Genomic DNA, 13,033 nt, shown 5'->3' on the forward strand with positions numbered 1-13,033 from the left:
CCCTCAGATCAGCAACCCATTTCCCAGCCATGATACAAAGTTTAGTAAATCATCCAGGCCAGCACACAATACAGGACTCCTAAACCAACAATCCTCTGAGAAACAGGAGGACTAGAGCAGAAAAGAAGACATCTGAAACACAAAATGAAAATCACAATCATTTCCTATAAAAAAGTCTTGATTCACTAAGTATCTATTGAATATGACTCATTAAATCTCTGCTTTCATTTACTTTACATACTAATGAAGAAATACAGACAAAAATCAGATAAATCAGAGTCCTGTTGGATGGGAGAAATACTAAGGACAATAAAAACAAAACAATATTTAGAGAGAGGTCATAAGAGCTTTATGAAACAAAGTGCATATAAGAGCCTGAATGTAGTGAGGGATTGGTCTAAGGAATAGAAAATGATCAGAGAGAACAGCCAGCACGAACACACTGTTAGAACATTCCAAGAATGTTCCAGAAATGAAGAAGCCAGTGTGGCTGGTGGTAAGTGAGCCAAAGAGTAGGTAGATACAGGAGATGAAGGTACGGCTGTAATAGGTTCTATTTTGTGCACACGAAAGACAACATGCTCTATTATTTATGTGAAATCAAGGCAAAATATCAGGAAAAACATAAACTTTAGAGATATGTATTAAATTATAGGTTGCATGTGGGGGTGATGGACTATGAGAGAATATGATGAAATTTTTTGGAAAACATCAGATATTTTTATCTGAGTTAGTAACATAGGTTCAAACATGTATCAGATTTCATCCATGGTATATTTAAGATGAATTCAGTCAATTCACCTTTCTAAATGTATGTTTCGCTTACATAAAGAGTTTGTACAAATGTCAAGAGACAACAGCATAATATTGCCATATTATTTTTTTATTTATTTATTCATGAGAGACAGAGAGAGAGAGGCAGAGACACAGGCAGAGGTAGAAGCAGGCTCCATGCAGGGAGCCCAATATGGGACTCGATCCCAGGACTCCAGGACCACACCCTGGGCCGAAGGCAGGCACTAAACTGCTGGGGCCATCCAGGGATCCTCCATATTCCCATATTATATATTATATATATAAGTCACCACTAATAAAATTAAAACATCTGGTTTTACTGGTTATGTTAAAAGATAAAAACTAAGTATGCAGCAATATTTTTATGTCATAGAGATTTATTTCATTAGTAATTCATTTAAATATTTTATAGAATTGTTTCATATATATAAAATTTATGATAGGACAGGTTTTTGTTAATAATGTAGTGGCAAACAAAACAAAACAAAACAAAACAAAAAATAACTTAACAGCATGGAATGTGTTATAAACAGATTGCATATGTAACATATAATACTTTATTAATATACAATATTATACATATAGTGTATCTATCCCTTCCCTGTCAGAGAACCATATTTACATTAGTTAAAATACTTTTGGGGCAGGTGTGTGGCTCAGTCAGTTATGCATCTGCCTTTGGTTCACATCATAATTCCAGGCTCCTGGGATAGAGCCCCATATAGAGTTCCCTGCTCCACAGGGAACATACTTCTCTCTCTCCTTCTGCACCCCCCCCACTCATGCTTGGTCTGTCTCTCTAGTGTTCTCTCTGTCTCTCAAATAAATAAATAAAATCTTAGAAAAAGTAAATACTTCTGAGTGCATTGAAAAATCATTGATTTTAATTTCAAATATTTTCCACACTTATTGCATGATAACATATTCATTACAGTTTAACATATTTTAAATCTAAAAGGGCCTTTTTAGTGGTATTAAGCTAACATAATTGCTTTTGCCAGCCATTAATACAAAACAGGTAACTGATTTCTTTTCTCTCTGTTTCCATGGCCTAGATCATTAAACCTTTAAGTCCTAAACCACATCAGAAGTTATTAAAATTCTATTTAAAGTTTTAAAAATACAAAACAGGTAAAACAACGTACAGTAAAATCATGTTTTTTAATAAATTTATCTTTTATTGGTGTTCAATTTACCAACATAAAGAATAACACCCAGTGCTCATCCCGTCAAGTGCCCCCCTCAGTGCCCGTCACCCATTCACCCCCACCCCCTCCCTCCTCCTCTTCTACCACCCCTCGTTTGTTTCCCAGAGTTAGGAGTCTTTATGTTCTGTCTCCCTTTCTGATATTTCCCACACATTTCTTCTCCCTTCCCTTATATTCCCTTTCACTATTATTTTAAATTATAGTTTGTCAAGTAAAATGTACATTTTCAGTAAATCTGGCACAAGTACATGTACACTTTTCATTTTCTAAAGCCTAAAACTGAAACACCAAACCCACTTTTCTAAATGACTCTCAGAGTAGAGAAAGCACATACAAATACAAAGAAAGAAACCCAGTGCCTTAATCATTGAAGAGAGAAACAAGAGAATTAAAAAAATGATTGTGACAATAGGAAATCAAAAATGTGCTACTGTGTAGGTGAAGAAATCCCCTGCAAGAGTCTTGCTAAGGGCATGAGAGAGATCAATTTTATACAAGAGAGAATAGTCTAAAGATAAAGTAGGAGCCATCTCTCTTTTCTTCAAGAGTATTCATTTAAAAAATTCTCACATGTTACAAACTATATTCAACATTACATTTTGTACTGTACATTACAAATATGGTCTCATTTGTCTTAAGAGCACTCTACAATATCAATATTCACTATATTCAATATCAAATACTAGTGGAAAATGAGGCTTGGAGAATTAATCTAAGATTACACAGGAAAATAATGTTTGAGCTGTTTGGACTATGCTCTTTCACTATAACTAGCCACCTTCACCAGTACAATGACCCATACCAGAATATCTCATGGGTACACCAGATTTTAAGAGATGGAGTAAGAGATGGGCATATTGGTGAGGAAGTGTTTTCTCTACAAATTACCATTATTTTCAATAAGTATTATTTAAGGTACTTCTAACTGATGATTTCTTAATGTCTTCTGTTTACTTGATGTTTGAGTAGTCCCATTTCATTTCCACTAGTACATAATCCTTCTACACTTTGGTAGAAAAAAATTTGTATCATAGGGTGATATGCTATGTTCAATGGAAAAAACACAATGGAAAATCTCATTGACTTCCTAGCAATTCATGAGTCTTCTTGTGACTCTTAGTGTATTTCCTAAGGGATTATCCATATTATATAGCTGAACTGACTTAGTTGCTAAAAATTAGATTATATGCATCTTGGGAAACTATGTTCTAATGATGAAACTTATTATATGTGTTATCTACACTTATTTCTAAAAATCACATCAAGCTAACAATAAACTTTAATAATCCTAGGCTGTAAATTGAAAACAATATACTGAGAAAAATATTTTTCCATATATATATTATGTTGTAGATGTGGTGATTTAAGCTAGAAGTCCTTGATATTTCCATGACAGAGTCTTGACCACTGTTTGCGTGTTATATTCTCTACAGTGAGTATATTTATCAGGGCATGGGGGAATCAGACCTTCAACTCAGGCTTCATCCTGCTGGGAATCTTCAATTACAGCCCCACCCACATCTTCCTCTTCTCCCTAGTCTTGGGCATCTTCACAGTGGCCTTCATGGGAAACACTGCTATGATTCTCTTCATCTACCTGGACACTCAGCTCCATACACCCATGTACTTCCTCCTCAGCCAGCTCTCTCTGATGGACCTCATGCTTGTCTGCACCACTGTACCCAAGATGGCCTTCAACTATATGTCTGGCAGCAAGTCCATTTCTCTGGCTGGCTGTGGAGCCCAGATTTTCTTCTATGTGTCCCTGCTTGGAGCAGAATGTTTCCTGTTGGCTACAATGGCCTATGACCGTTACGTTGCCATTTGTCACCCATTACGATACTCAGTTCTCATGAATCAGAAAATCTATTGTGTTATGGTTGTTTCTTCCTGGACCATTGGCTTTCTTGATGGTATAATTGTCATTGCAGTTGCACTTTCTTTCCCATATTGTGGAGCCCGGGAAATACCCCACTTTTTCTGTGATGTCCCTGCTCTTCTCACTCTCTCATGTACTACTACATTGCTCTTTGAAAGGTTAATGTTTATTTGTTGTATAATTATGCCTCTCTTTCCTGTAGCAGTAATCATTGCTTCCTATGTTCATGTTATTGTGGCTGTCATTCACATGGGGTCTGGAGAGGGATGACAAAAAGCTTTTGCCACATGTTCCTCCCACCTCATGGTGGTGGGAATGTATTATGGAGCAGCTATGTTCATATACATGCGGCCTGTTTCTGATCGTTCCCCCACCCAGGACAAGATGGTGTCAGCCTTCTACACGATCCTCACTCCCATGCTGAATCCCCTCATCTATAGCCTCCGCAACAAGGAAGTATCCAGAGCATTCATGAAGATGTTGGGGAAGAGCAAGTCTGGAGAGCAAATTGCCTAATTAACTTTTTTCCTATCTACTTTATGCAGAAATCTATGTATTCAACTGATAGAATTCAGCACCCAATATTTACCTATCTTTGTATCAAAAGTTTTACAGACAAGTACATAAGATTTAGAAAATGAAAAACTGTGAGCATGCTTTTTTCATTGAATATTATATTTCTTTTGTTACAGAAATTTCAAATGATGACTATAGGTAAATATTTGCTATAATATGCACAATTGTATCATCTGTGTTATGCAATACCAGTTAACAATGGAGAGATATTGGCCAATCATAATACCACATAATATTATAATAAAACAAAGCACTGATAACCTTTTCTTTTTAATAAATAGTTTTACATTTGTCCAATCATAACATTCTTCAGAGTCCAATATCATACCTTGGATTAATCAGTTTGTTAAAATGAATAATAAGCTTAATTATAACCAAGTTATAAATTTATAAGATTATTATAAAAATTAACATACTTTACCTAGATAAAGAAAAGAGGCATCAGAATGATGATTAAGCATATTGAGTCTACCTTGTAATGTACATTGTTCTTCTTCAGGATATCAGAGGATTAGGGAACTTGTATTTATTTCCTTTTTCTATAGACATCAGCCTTTTATATGGGAGACTGAAATGTGATTCCTCGAAGTTTGGTCTTTTCATTTTTAAATGTATTGATCATTATAGGGGTTTTGTGCTATAAGGAAAAGTGATCAATATTGTAATAGCAAATTTTAGGTTTTCTGAAGTCTGTATTTTTTTTAAATAAATCACATGTCGTGTGTAGCATCGCTATACATAGTGTTGTAATGATATGAAATATAGTGCAATTCTGGGGATTCTTTTGGGGTTTTTTAAATAAATTTATTTTTTATTGGTGTTCAATTTGTCAACATACAGAATAACACCCAGTGCTCATCCCGTCAAGTGCCCTTTCAGTGCCTGCCACCCAGAGGATTCTTTTGTTTTATGAAGAACAACTGCTATTTGAATTTTAACTATTTTCTTAAAACTCCATTGTAATGAAACTGAATTACTTTTCCTTTGCTGCATAGCAAGTGAAACACAAACTCAGTAGCTCTAAATAACAATTGTTTATTTAGCCCAGTATAGATAGGTAGGAATTCTTGCATGGTTAGCCTGGGTTTTCTGCTTAAGGTGTCACAAGGTGGCAATCCAGGTGTTGGCCGAGGGTGCAGTTATATATAAGGCTCAGGGTCATCTTTCAAACTCATATGGCTGTTGAAATAATTCATTTATTTGCACCTGAAAAACTCATTATCTGACTTCTTCAATGCCAGCAGGAGAACCTGTCACCTAAAGAAAAGCCTAAATCCTCTTTTAAAGGTCTGCCAACTGGTTAAGACAAACCAACTCAAGATAATCTACATTACATAACTTGAAATTAATTAATTTGGGATCTTAGGTACATTTCACTCTCTCCTTATATAATAACCTAATCATAGGATAAATGCCAGGAAGAATAAATCATAGGGAAAGTTTAGGATACTACCTACTATATACACCCACATAACTTTCGGGCTCCCATTTATAAAAGGCATAACAAGGTAGTTACAATAACTTTTTCCTCAAACACAGGTTTACTATTATTAAATACATGTTTCACATCTCATATTGTTTTTTTTTTAAGGCTAATATGGACAGTTTTATTCTTTCATTTTTTTTCCTCACCCTACTCCTCCTGAGTCACCTTCTCCCCTCCCTGCTAAATATGTATCTCCTTTCTTCTTTTTTTTAATTTATTTTTTATTGGTGTTCAATTTACTAACATACAGAATAACCCCCAGTGCCCGTCACCCATTCACTCCCACCCCCCACCCTCCTCCCCTTCTACCACCCCTAGTTCGTTTCCCAGAGTTAGCAGTCTTTACGTTCTGTCTCCCTTTCTGATATTTCCCACACATTTCTTCTCCCTTCCCTTATATTCCTTTTCACTATTATTTATATTCCCCAAATGAATGAGAACATATAATGTTTGTCCTTCTCCGACTGACTTACTTCACTCAGCATAATACCCTCCAGTTCCATCCACGTTGAAGCAAATGGTGGGTATTTGTCGTTTCTAATGGCTGAGTAATATTCCATTGTATACATAAACCACATCTTCTTTATCCATTCATCTTTCGATGGACACCGAGGCTCCTTCCACAGTTTGGCTATCGTGGCCATTGCTGCTATAAACATCACATCTCATATTGTTGACAGATTTGAGAGTTAGTTAAAGATGGGGCAAGAAAGGGCTACCCTCACTACTGTGAATTGGGAATATTAAGGGTGATTATCCCAGAATGCCATTTATCATTTCATCTTTCCACTAATGACTTAAAACTGCTAGGAAGAATATAACATGATCAATAGACATACATTCTCTTATGACTAAAAAATAACATAAATAAAATTTTATGTATTCAGACCAACACTACAAGTTTGGTAGGGATATGAAGTGAAGGTTTTCATTACAGCAAAATCCTCATAAGCATCATATAGATTTCTAATTTACATAGAGTTTAAAGGTAACATATTTATGTCTTAATTTTTGTGGTAAAATGAGTATGCAGTATTGTGGAAAAATAAGTGTTTTTTATTCCTTGGTGGAACCGTGAGTTGCTAAATTCTTCCATGAAGGCAATTTAGCCTTACTCATCTAGATATGTAATTTTTTGTAGCTTTGAACAAATATATATATTTTTAAAGATTTTATGTATTTATTCGTGAGAGACACAGAGAGAGGCAGAGACACAGGCAGAGGGAGAAGCAGGCTCTATGCAGGGAGCCGATGGGTACTCAATCCTGGGACTCCAGAATCACGCCCTAAGCCAAAGGCAGACGCTTGACCGCTGAGCCACTCATGCATCCTTGAACAAATATTTTCTAAGTTAAAATATTATCTTTAATAATTAACAGTCTAATATTGACATACAAGTAAGGAAAGGAGAAAAATTATAAACAATATATATGACCAATTGTAGAAGGATTGAATAAATACTATATAAACTTCTACCTTTATTGTCAATTTCATACTAACATTGTGTAATTCATGATTCCTAAAGAAAAAAAATCTGTGTGCCTGACCATCTTTTTTTTTAAAGATTTTATTTATTTATTCATGAGAGACATAGAAAGAGGCGGAGACACAAACAGAGGGAGAAGCAGGTTCCCTGCAGGGAGCCCAATTTGAGACATGATCCTGGGCCTCCAGGATCATCACCTGAACCAAAGGCAGACACTCAACAACTGAGCCACCCAGGCATCCCAAATCTTGAGATTCTTCATGGTCTTTCCAGTCATTACTAGGTAATAGGTACTATTTCCCCAAAGCCCTTAACAGTAAATGGGCTGGTCTATCCACTTTTTTCACTTACAGATATTTGGGAATAAAAATTATGGTTAGATCAAACCATATTGTATTCCAATGATTTCCATACCTTGATTTTATTGGAAAATCACTTTTATATACTGGGGAAAATCTGTTTTCTCATTATTAAACATATACATTAACTAGATGATTTAAGTCTCAATGACTTCCTTTGGTTCTACATCAGCTGAGATGATTTCTTATGATGTGTTTGGTTTTCCTGCCTCATTTGCTCCCTTATTCCTTCCCTCACCCCTTTTTATACCAATTCCATTTTCTCCTTTCCTGTCTTAAGTCCCAACTTTCTTCTTCTTTCCCATTCACACATTGTGTTTCAGCTGACTACTCCACATTCACAGTATTCTGTTCCTATGTCTGTCTTTATATCTTTGCTCTTGCTGTCAAAGGGATTCTCATGAAGAAACATACACAGATGTTTACAAGATTGACTTACAGTTATCTGGTAAAACATCCTGAAATCAATCTAATAACTAATTTGTAAGTGCATATTGGAAGCTTTCAGTCGGACACTGATGTATGGAGGTAATTGATATAAAGAGGGTTTACTGGTGATTTTCAAGATATACAATGTCTAGAGATGGAATGTATTCTAGATATTGTTATTTTTAAAAAGATTTTATTTATTTATTCATGAGAGACACAGAGAGAGTGAGAGAGAGGTAGAGACACAAGAGGGAGAAGCAGGCTCCATGCAGGGAGCTCGACGCAGGATTCAATCCTGGGTCTCCAGGATCAGGCTCTGGGCTGAAGACAGTGCTAAACTGCTGAGCCACCTGGGCTGCCCCATATATTCTAGATATAAAAGGCAGCTGTATTTAGTTAGCAGGGAGAAATTAAAATAAAAGGGAGAATATGAGCATCATAGCAAATATAGGAAACCTAGGGAATGGGAGCAGATATTTGCCAATGTCTTATCAGATAAAGGGGAATTATCATAAATCTATAAAGAAATTATCAAAATCAACACCCAGAAAAGCAAAAAATCTAATGAAGAAATGAGCAGAAGATGTGAATAGACATGTCTCCAAAGAAGACCTACAAATGGCGAGCAGACACATGAAAAAATGCTCAACATCACTCAGAATCAGAGAAATACAAATCAAAACCACAATGAGATACCACATCACAACAGTCAGAATGGCTAAAATGAACAACTCATGAAATAATAGATGTCAAGGATGTAGAGAAAGGAGAAGCCTTTTACATTAGTGGTGGTAATGCAAACTGGTGCAGACACTCTGGAAAACAGTAGGAAGCTTCCTCAAAAATTTAAAGATAGGGGCACCTGAGTTGCTCAGTGGTTGAGCATCTGTCTTTGGCTCAGGTCGTGATCCCAGAGCCCTGGGATTGAGCCCTACATCAGGATCCTTTCTTACACACATGAAACCCAGTTATAGCTTTACTCATGAATTTCCTCTACTCAAATAATGTGAGATATTAAAACCATAATGTTGTATTAAAGAATTGAAATGTAGAGTTCTTATTTGAAGTTCCTCTTATCCGTGGGGTTGATAAAATCTCAGCAATAGTTGATGGTGGTGCAGCTCTTAACTAAATAGAGGCACTAAGAGAGACAAATGAAATAGGGTGGCATATGGTAAGATAAGACATACAAAATACAGAATAAGGGGCAAGATGGCGGAGGAGTAGGGTCCCCAAGTAATCTGTCACCACCAACTTACCTAATAACTTCCAAATCATCCTGAAAACCAATGACTTTGGCCTGAGACTTAAAGAAAGAACAGCTTGAACACAACAGAGAGAAGAGTTTGTGCTTATAACAAGGTAGGAAGATGGAAATAATAAGAAAGAATTGAGTAGGGGACTGCCAGAGGAGCCAGACTAATGCCAGGCACAGACAGCCTCCAGGACAGGAAAGGCCAGTCCCCGAGAGGCAGGAACTTTAAAAATCCACACCAGATTCTTCCTGGATGGAAAGGTGCTTAGCATGGAAACCAGGCAAAATCACAGGAAGAGCAGTGGAGCCTCCAGGTTCACAGGGTCACTAAGAGAGGAAGTGCACCCGAGGGAGAGGCGTCACAGACTGTGGGCCGAGCTCAGTAAAGGGTGGGAGTGCGTGCCCAATGGGTGGTCCAGAGAAGCTCAGGTCCGCTCCGTTTGGAGGGGGCTGCGCCCTGCATCTTTCAGGAGCAGCGGCCCGGGAGCCTGATTCCAGCAGCACAGGCCCCAGATCCCAGGGTGCTGAGCAGACACAGCCCAAGATCCTGTGCTCCCTCCAGAAACAGCAAGGGCAGGGTGGGCACAGGACAGAGAGGATGCTCCTGCCGCTGGGCACAGCCAAGCTGTCCAGGTCAGCGACCCTGCCCCCAGGAGCATCGGCCAGTGCAAACTGAGAGACTGCGCGGGAGTTACTGTGGGAGCGGACTCCAGGGCTGGACATCAGGCTACCACCAGCGTTGTTGTTACTCCAGGTGTCACCCTGTGTCTGGGATGGAGCGGGGCTGCCAGGAACAGGGGCCTCAGGATAAACAGCTCCCACTGAGCCATGCACCTGGCAGGGGAAGGAGCAGCTCCCCCAGGGGCACACACAGCAGGCCCCTCCCCCAGAAGACCAGCTGGAAGGATGGGGAAGATCAAGTTCTTGGCTGAGCAGCACTAGAAAGTTCCATGGGAGGTAGAGGGATTTACGATATATAGAACCCGAACCCGAGGATACTCCTTGTTTTGTTTTTCTCCTTCATTTTTCCAGTACAACTCATTCTTAATCACTCAGCACTGAGCAAAATGACTAGAAAGAATTGCCAATTCTCTCACCACAAAAGAAAGAATCAGAAACAGTACTTTCTCCCACAGAGTTACAGAATTTGGATTACAATTCGATGTCAGAAAGCCAATTAGAAGAACAACTATAAAGCTACTGGTGGCTCTGGAAAAAAGCATGAAGGATTCAAGAGACTTCATGACTGCAGAATTTAGATCTAATCAGGCTGTAATTAGAAATCAAATAAGATGCAATCCAAACTGGAGGTCCTAACAACGAGGGACAATCAGGTAGAAGAACAAGTTAGTGACATAAAACACAAGTTGATGGCAAGGAAGGAAACTGAGGAAAAAAGAGAAAACCAATGAAAAGATCACGAGGAAAGTTAAGGGAAATAAATGACAGCCTCAGAAGGAAAAAAAATCTACATTTAATTGGGGTTCCAAAGAGGGCTGAAAGAGACAGAGGACCATAAAGCATATTTGAACAAATCATAGCTGAGAATGTCCCCAACTTGGGGAGGGAAAGAGGCATTCAGATCCAGGAGATAGAGAGATCCCCCCTAAAATCAATAAAAACTGTTCAACACCCCGAAATCTAATAGTGAAACTTGCAGACTCCAAAGAGAAAGAGAAAATCCTTAAAGCAGCAAGGACAAGAGATCCCTAAGGTATATGGGGAGAAGGATTATGTTAACAACAGATCTCTCCACAGAGACCTGGCAGGCGAGAAAGGGCTGGTACAATATATTCAGGGTCCTAAATGAGAAGAACATGCAGCCAAGAATACTCTATCCAGCAAGGCTCTCTTTCAGAATAGAAGGAGAGATAAAGAGCTTCCAAGGCAGGCAGAAACTGAAAGAATATGTGACCACCAAACCAGCTCTGCAAGAAATATTAAGGGGGACTCTGTTAAAGAAAGAGCAAGTCCAAGGAAATATTCCACAAAAACATGGACTGAATAGGTCACATAATGACACTATATTCATATCTTTCAATAGTGACTCTGAACGTGAACGGATTTAATGATCCCATCAAAAGACGCAGAGTTTCAGACTGGATAAAAAGCAAGACCCATCTATTTGCTGTCTACAAGAGACTCATTTTAGACAGAAGGACACTTACAGCCTGAAAATAAAAGGTTGGAGAACCATTTACCATTCAAATGGTCCTCAAAAGAAAGCAGGGGTAGCAATCCTCATATCAGATAAATTAAAGTTTATCCCAAAGACTTTAGTAAGAGATGAAGAGGGACACCCTATTATACTTAAAGGATCTATCCAACGAGAGGACCTAACAATCATGAATATTTATGTCTCTATGTGGGAGCTGCCAAGCATATCAATCAATTAATAACCAAAGTAAAGACATACGTAGATAATAATACATTAATACTGGGAGACTTCAACTTAGCGCTTTCTGCAAATGACATATGTTCTGAGCAAAACATCTCAAAGGAAACAAGAGCTTAAATTATACACTACACCAAATGGATTTCACATATATTTACAGAACCTTATATCCCCAAAAAAATTGAATACAGATTCTTCTTAAGTGCACATGGAATATTATCCAGGATAGACCACATACTAGGTCACAAATCAGGTTTCACTGATACCAAAAGATTGGGATTGTCCCCTGCATATTTTCAGACTATAATGCTTTGAAACTAGAACTAAATCACAAGAAGAAATTCAGAAGAAATTCAAAAACGTGGATGTTAAAGACCATCCTGCTAAAAGATGAAAGTGTTAACCAGTAAACTAGAGAAGAATTTAAAACATTCATGGAAACTAATGAGAATGGAGATACAACTATTCAAAATTTGGGATACAGCAAAAGCAGTTCTGAGAGGAATACATCACAATATAAGCATCCTTCAAAAAATTGGAAAAAAAACCTCAAATACACCAGCTAACTTTGCACCTAATGGAATTGGAGAAAGAAGAGCAAATAAAACCTACACCAAGCAGAATAGGAGAGTTAATAAAGATTTGAGCAGAGCTCAATGAAATAGAAACCAGAAGAACTATAAAACACATCAACAAAACCAGGAGTTGGTTCTTTGAAAGAATTAATAAGATAGATAAACCATTAGCCAGCCTTATTAAAAACATAAGAGAAATTACTGAAATTAATAAAATCATGAATGAAAAAGGAAAGATCAGAACCAATACCAAGGAAATACAAACTATTTTAAAAACTTATTATGAGCAGCTATATACCAATAAATTAGGCAATCTAGAAGAAATTGATGCATTTCTGGAAAACCACAAATGACCAAAAATGGAACAGAAATAAATAGAAAACTTTAACAGGCCAGTAACCAGAGAGAAAATGGAAGTAGTCATCAAAAGCCTCCCAAGACACAAAAGTCCAAAGCCAATGGCTTCGCAGGGATTTTCAATCAAACATTTAAAATAGAAATAATACCTATTTTACTATAGCTGTTCTGAAAGATAGAGATTCCATCTCTTTCTATTGGAGATTCCATTGGAAGTATTCCTACTTCTCTCT

The 13,033-nt window shown here is 37.5% G+C and overlaps 1 pseudogene; it reads left to right on the plus strand.

Annotated features, from left to right (window-relative positions):
- The first annotated feature begins 411 nt into the window (after window positions 1-411).
- On the plus strand, window positions 412-4,447 carry LOC112665278 (olfactory receptor 2M3-like; annotated as a pseudogene).
- The last annotated feature ends 8,586 nt before the right edge of the window (window positions 4,448-13,033 follow it).

This window comes from Canis lupus, chromosome 14, assembly GCF_003254725.2.
Source record: "Canis lupus dingo isolate Sandy chromosome 14, ASM325472v2, whole genome shotgun sequence".
NCBI lineage: Eukaryota > Metazoa > Chordata > Mammalia > Carnivora > Canidae > Canis > Canis lupus.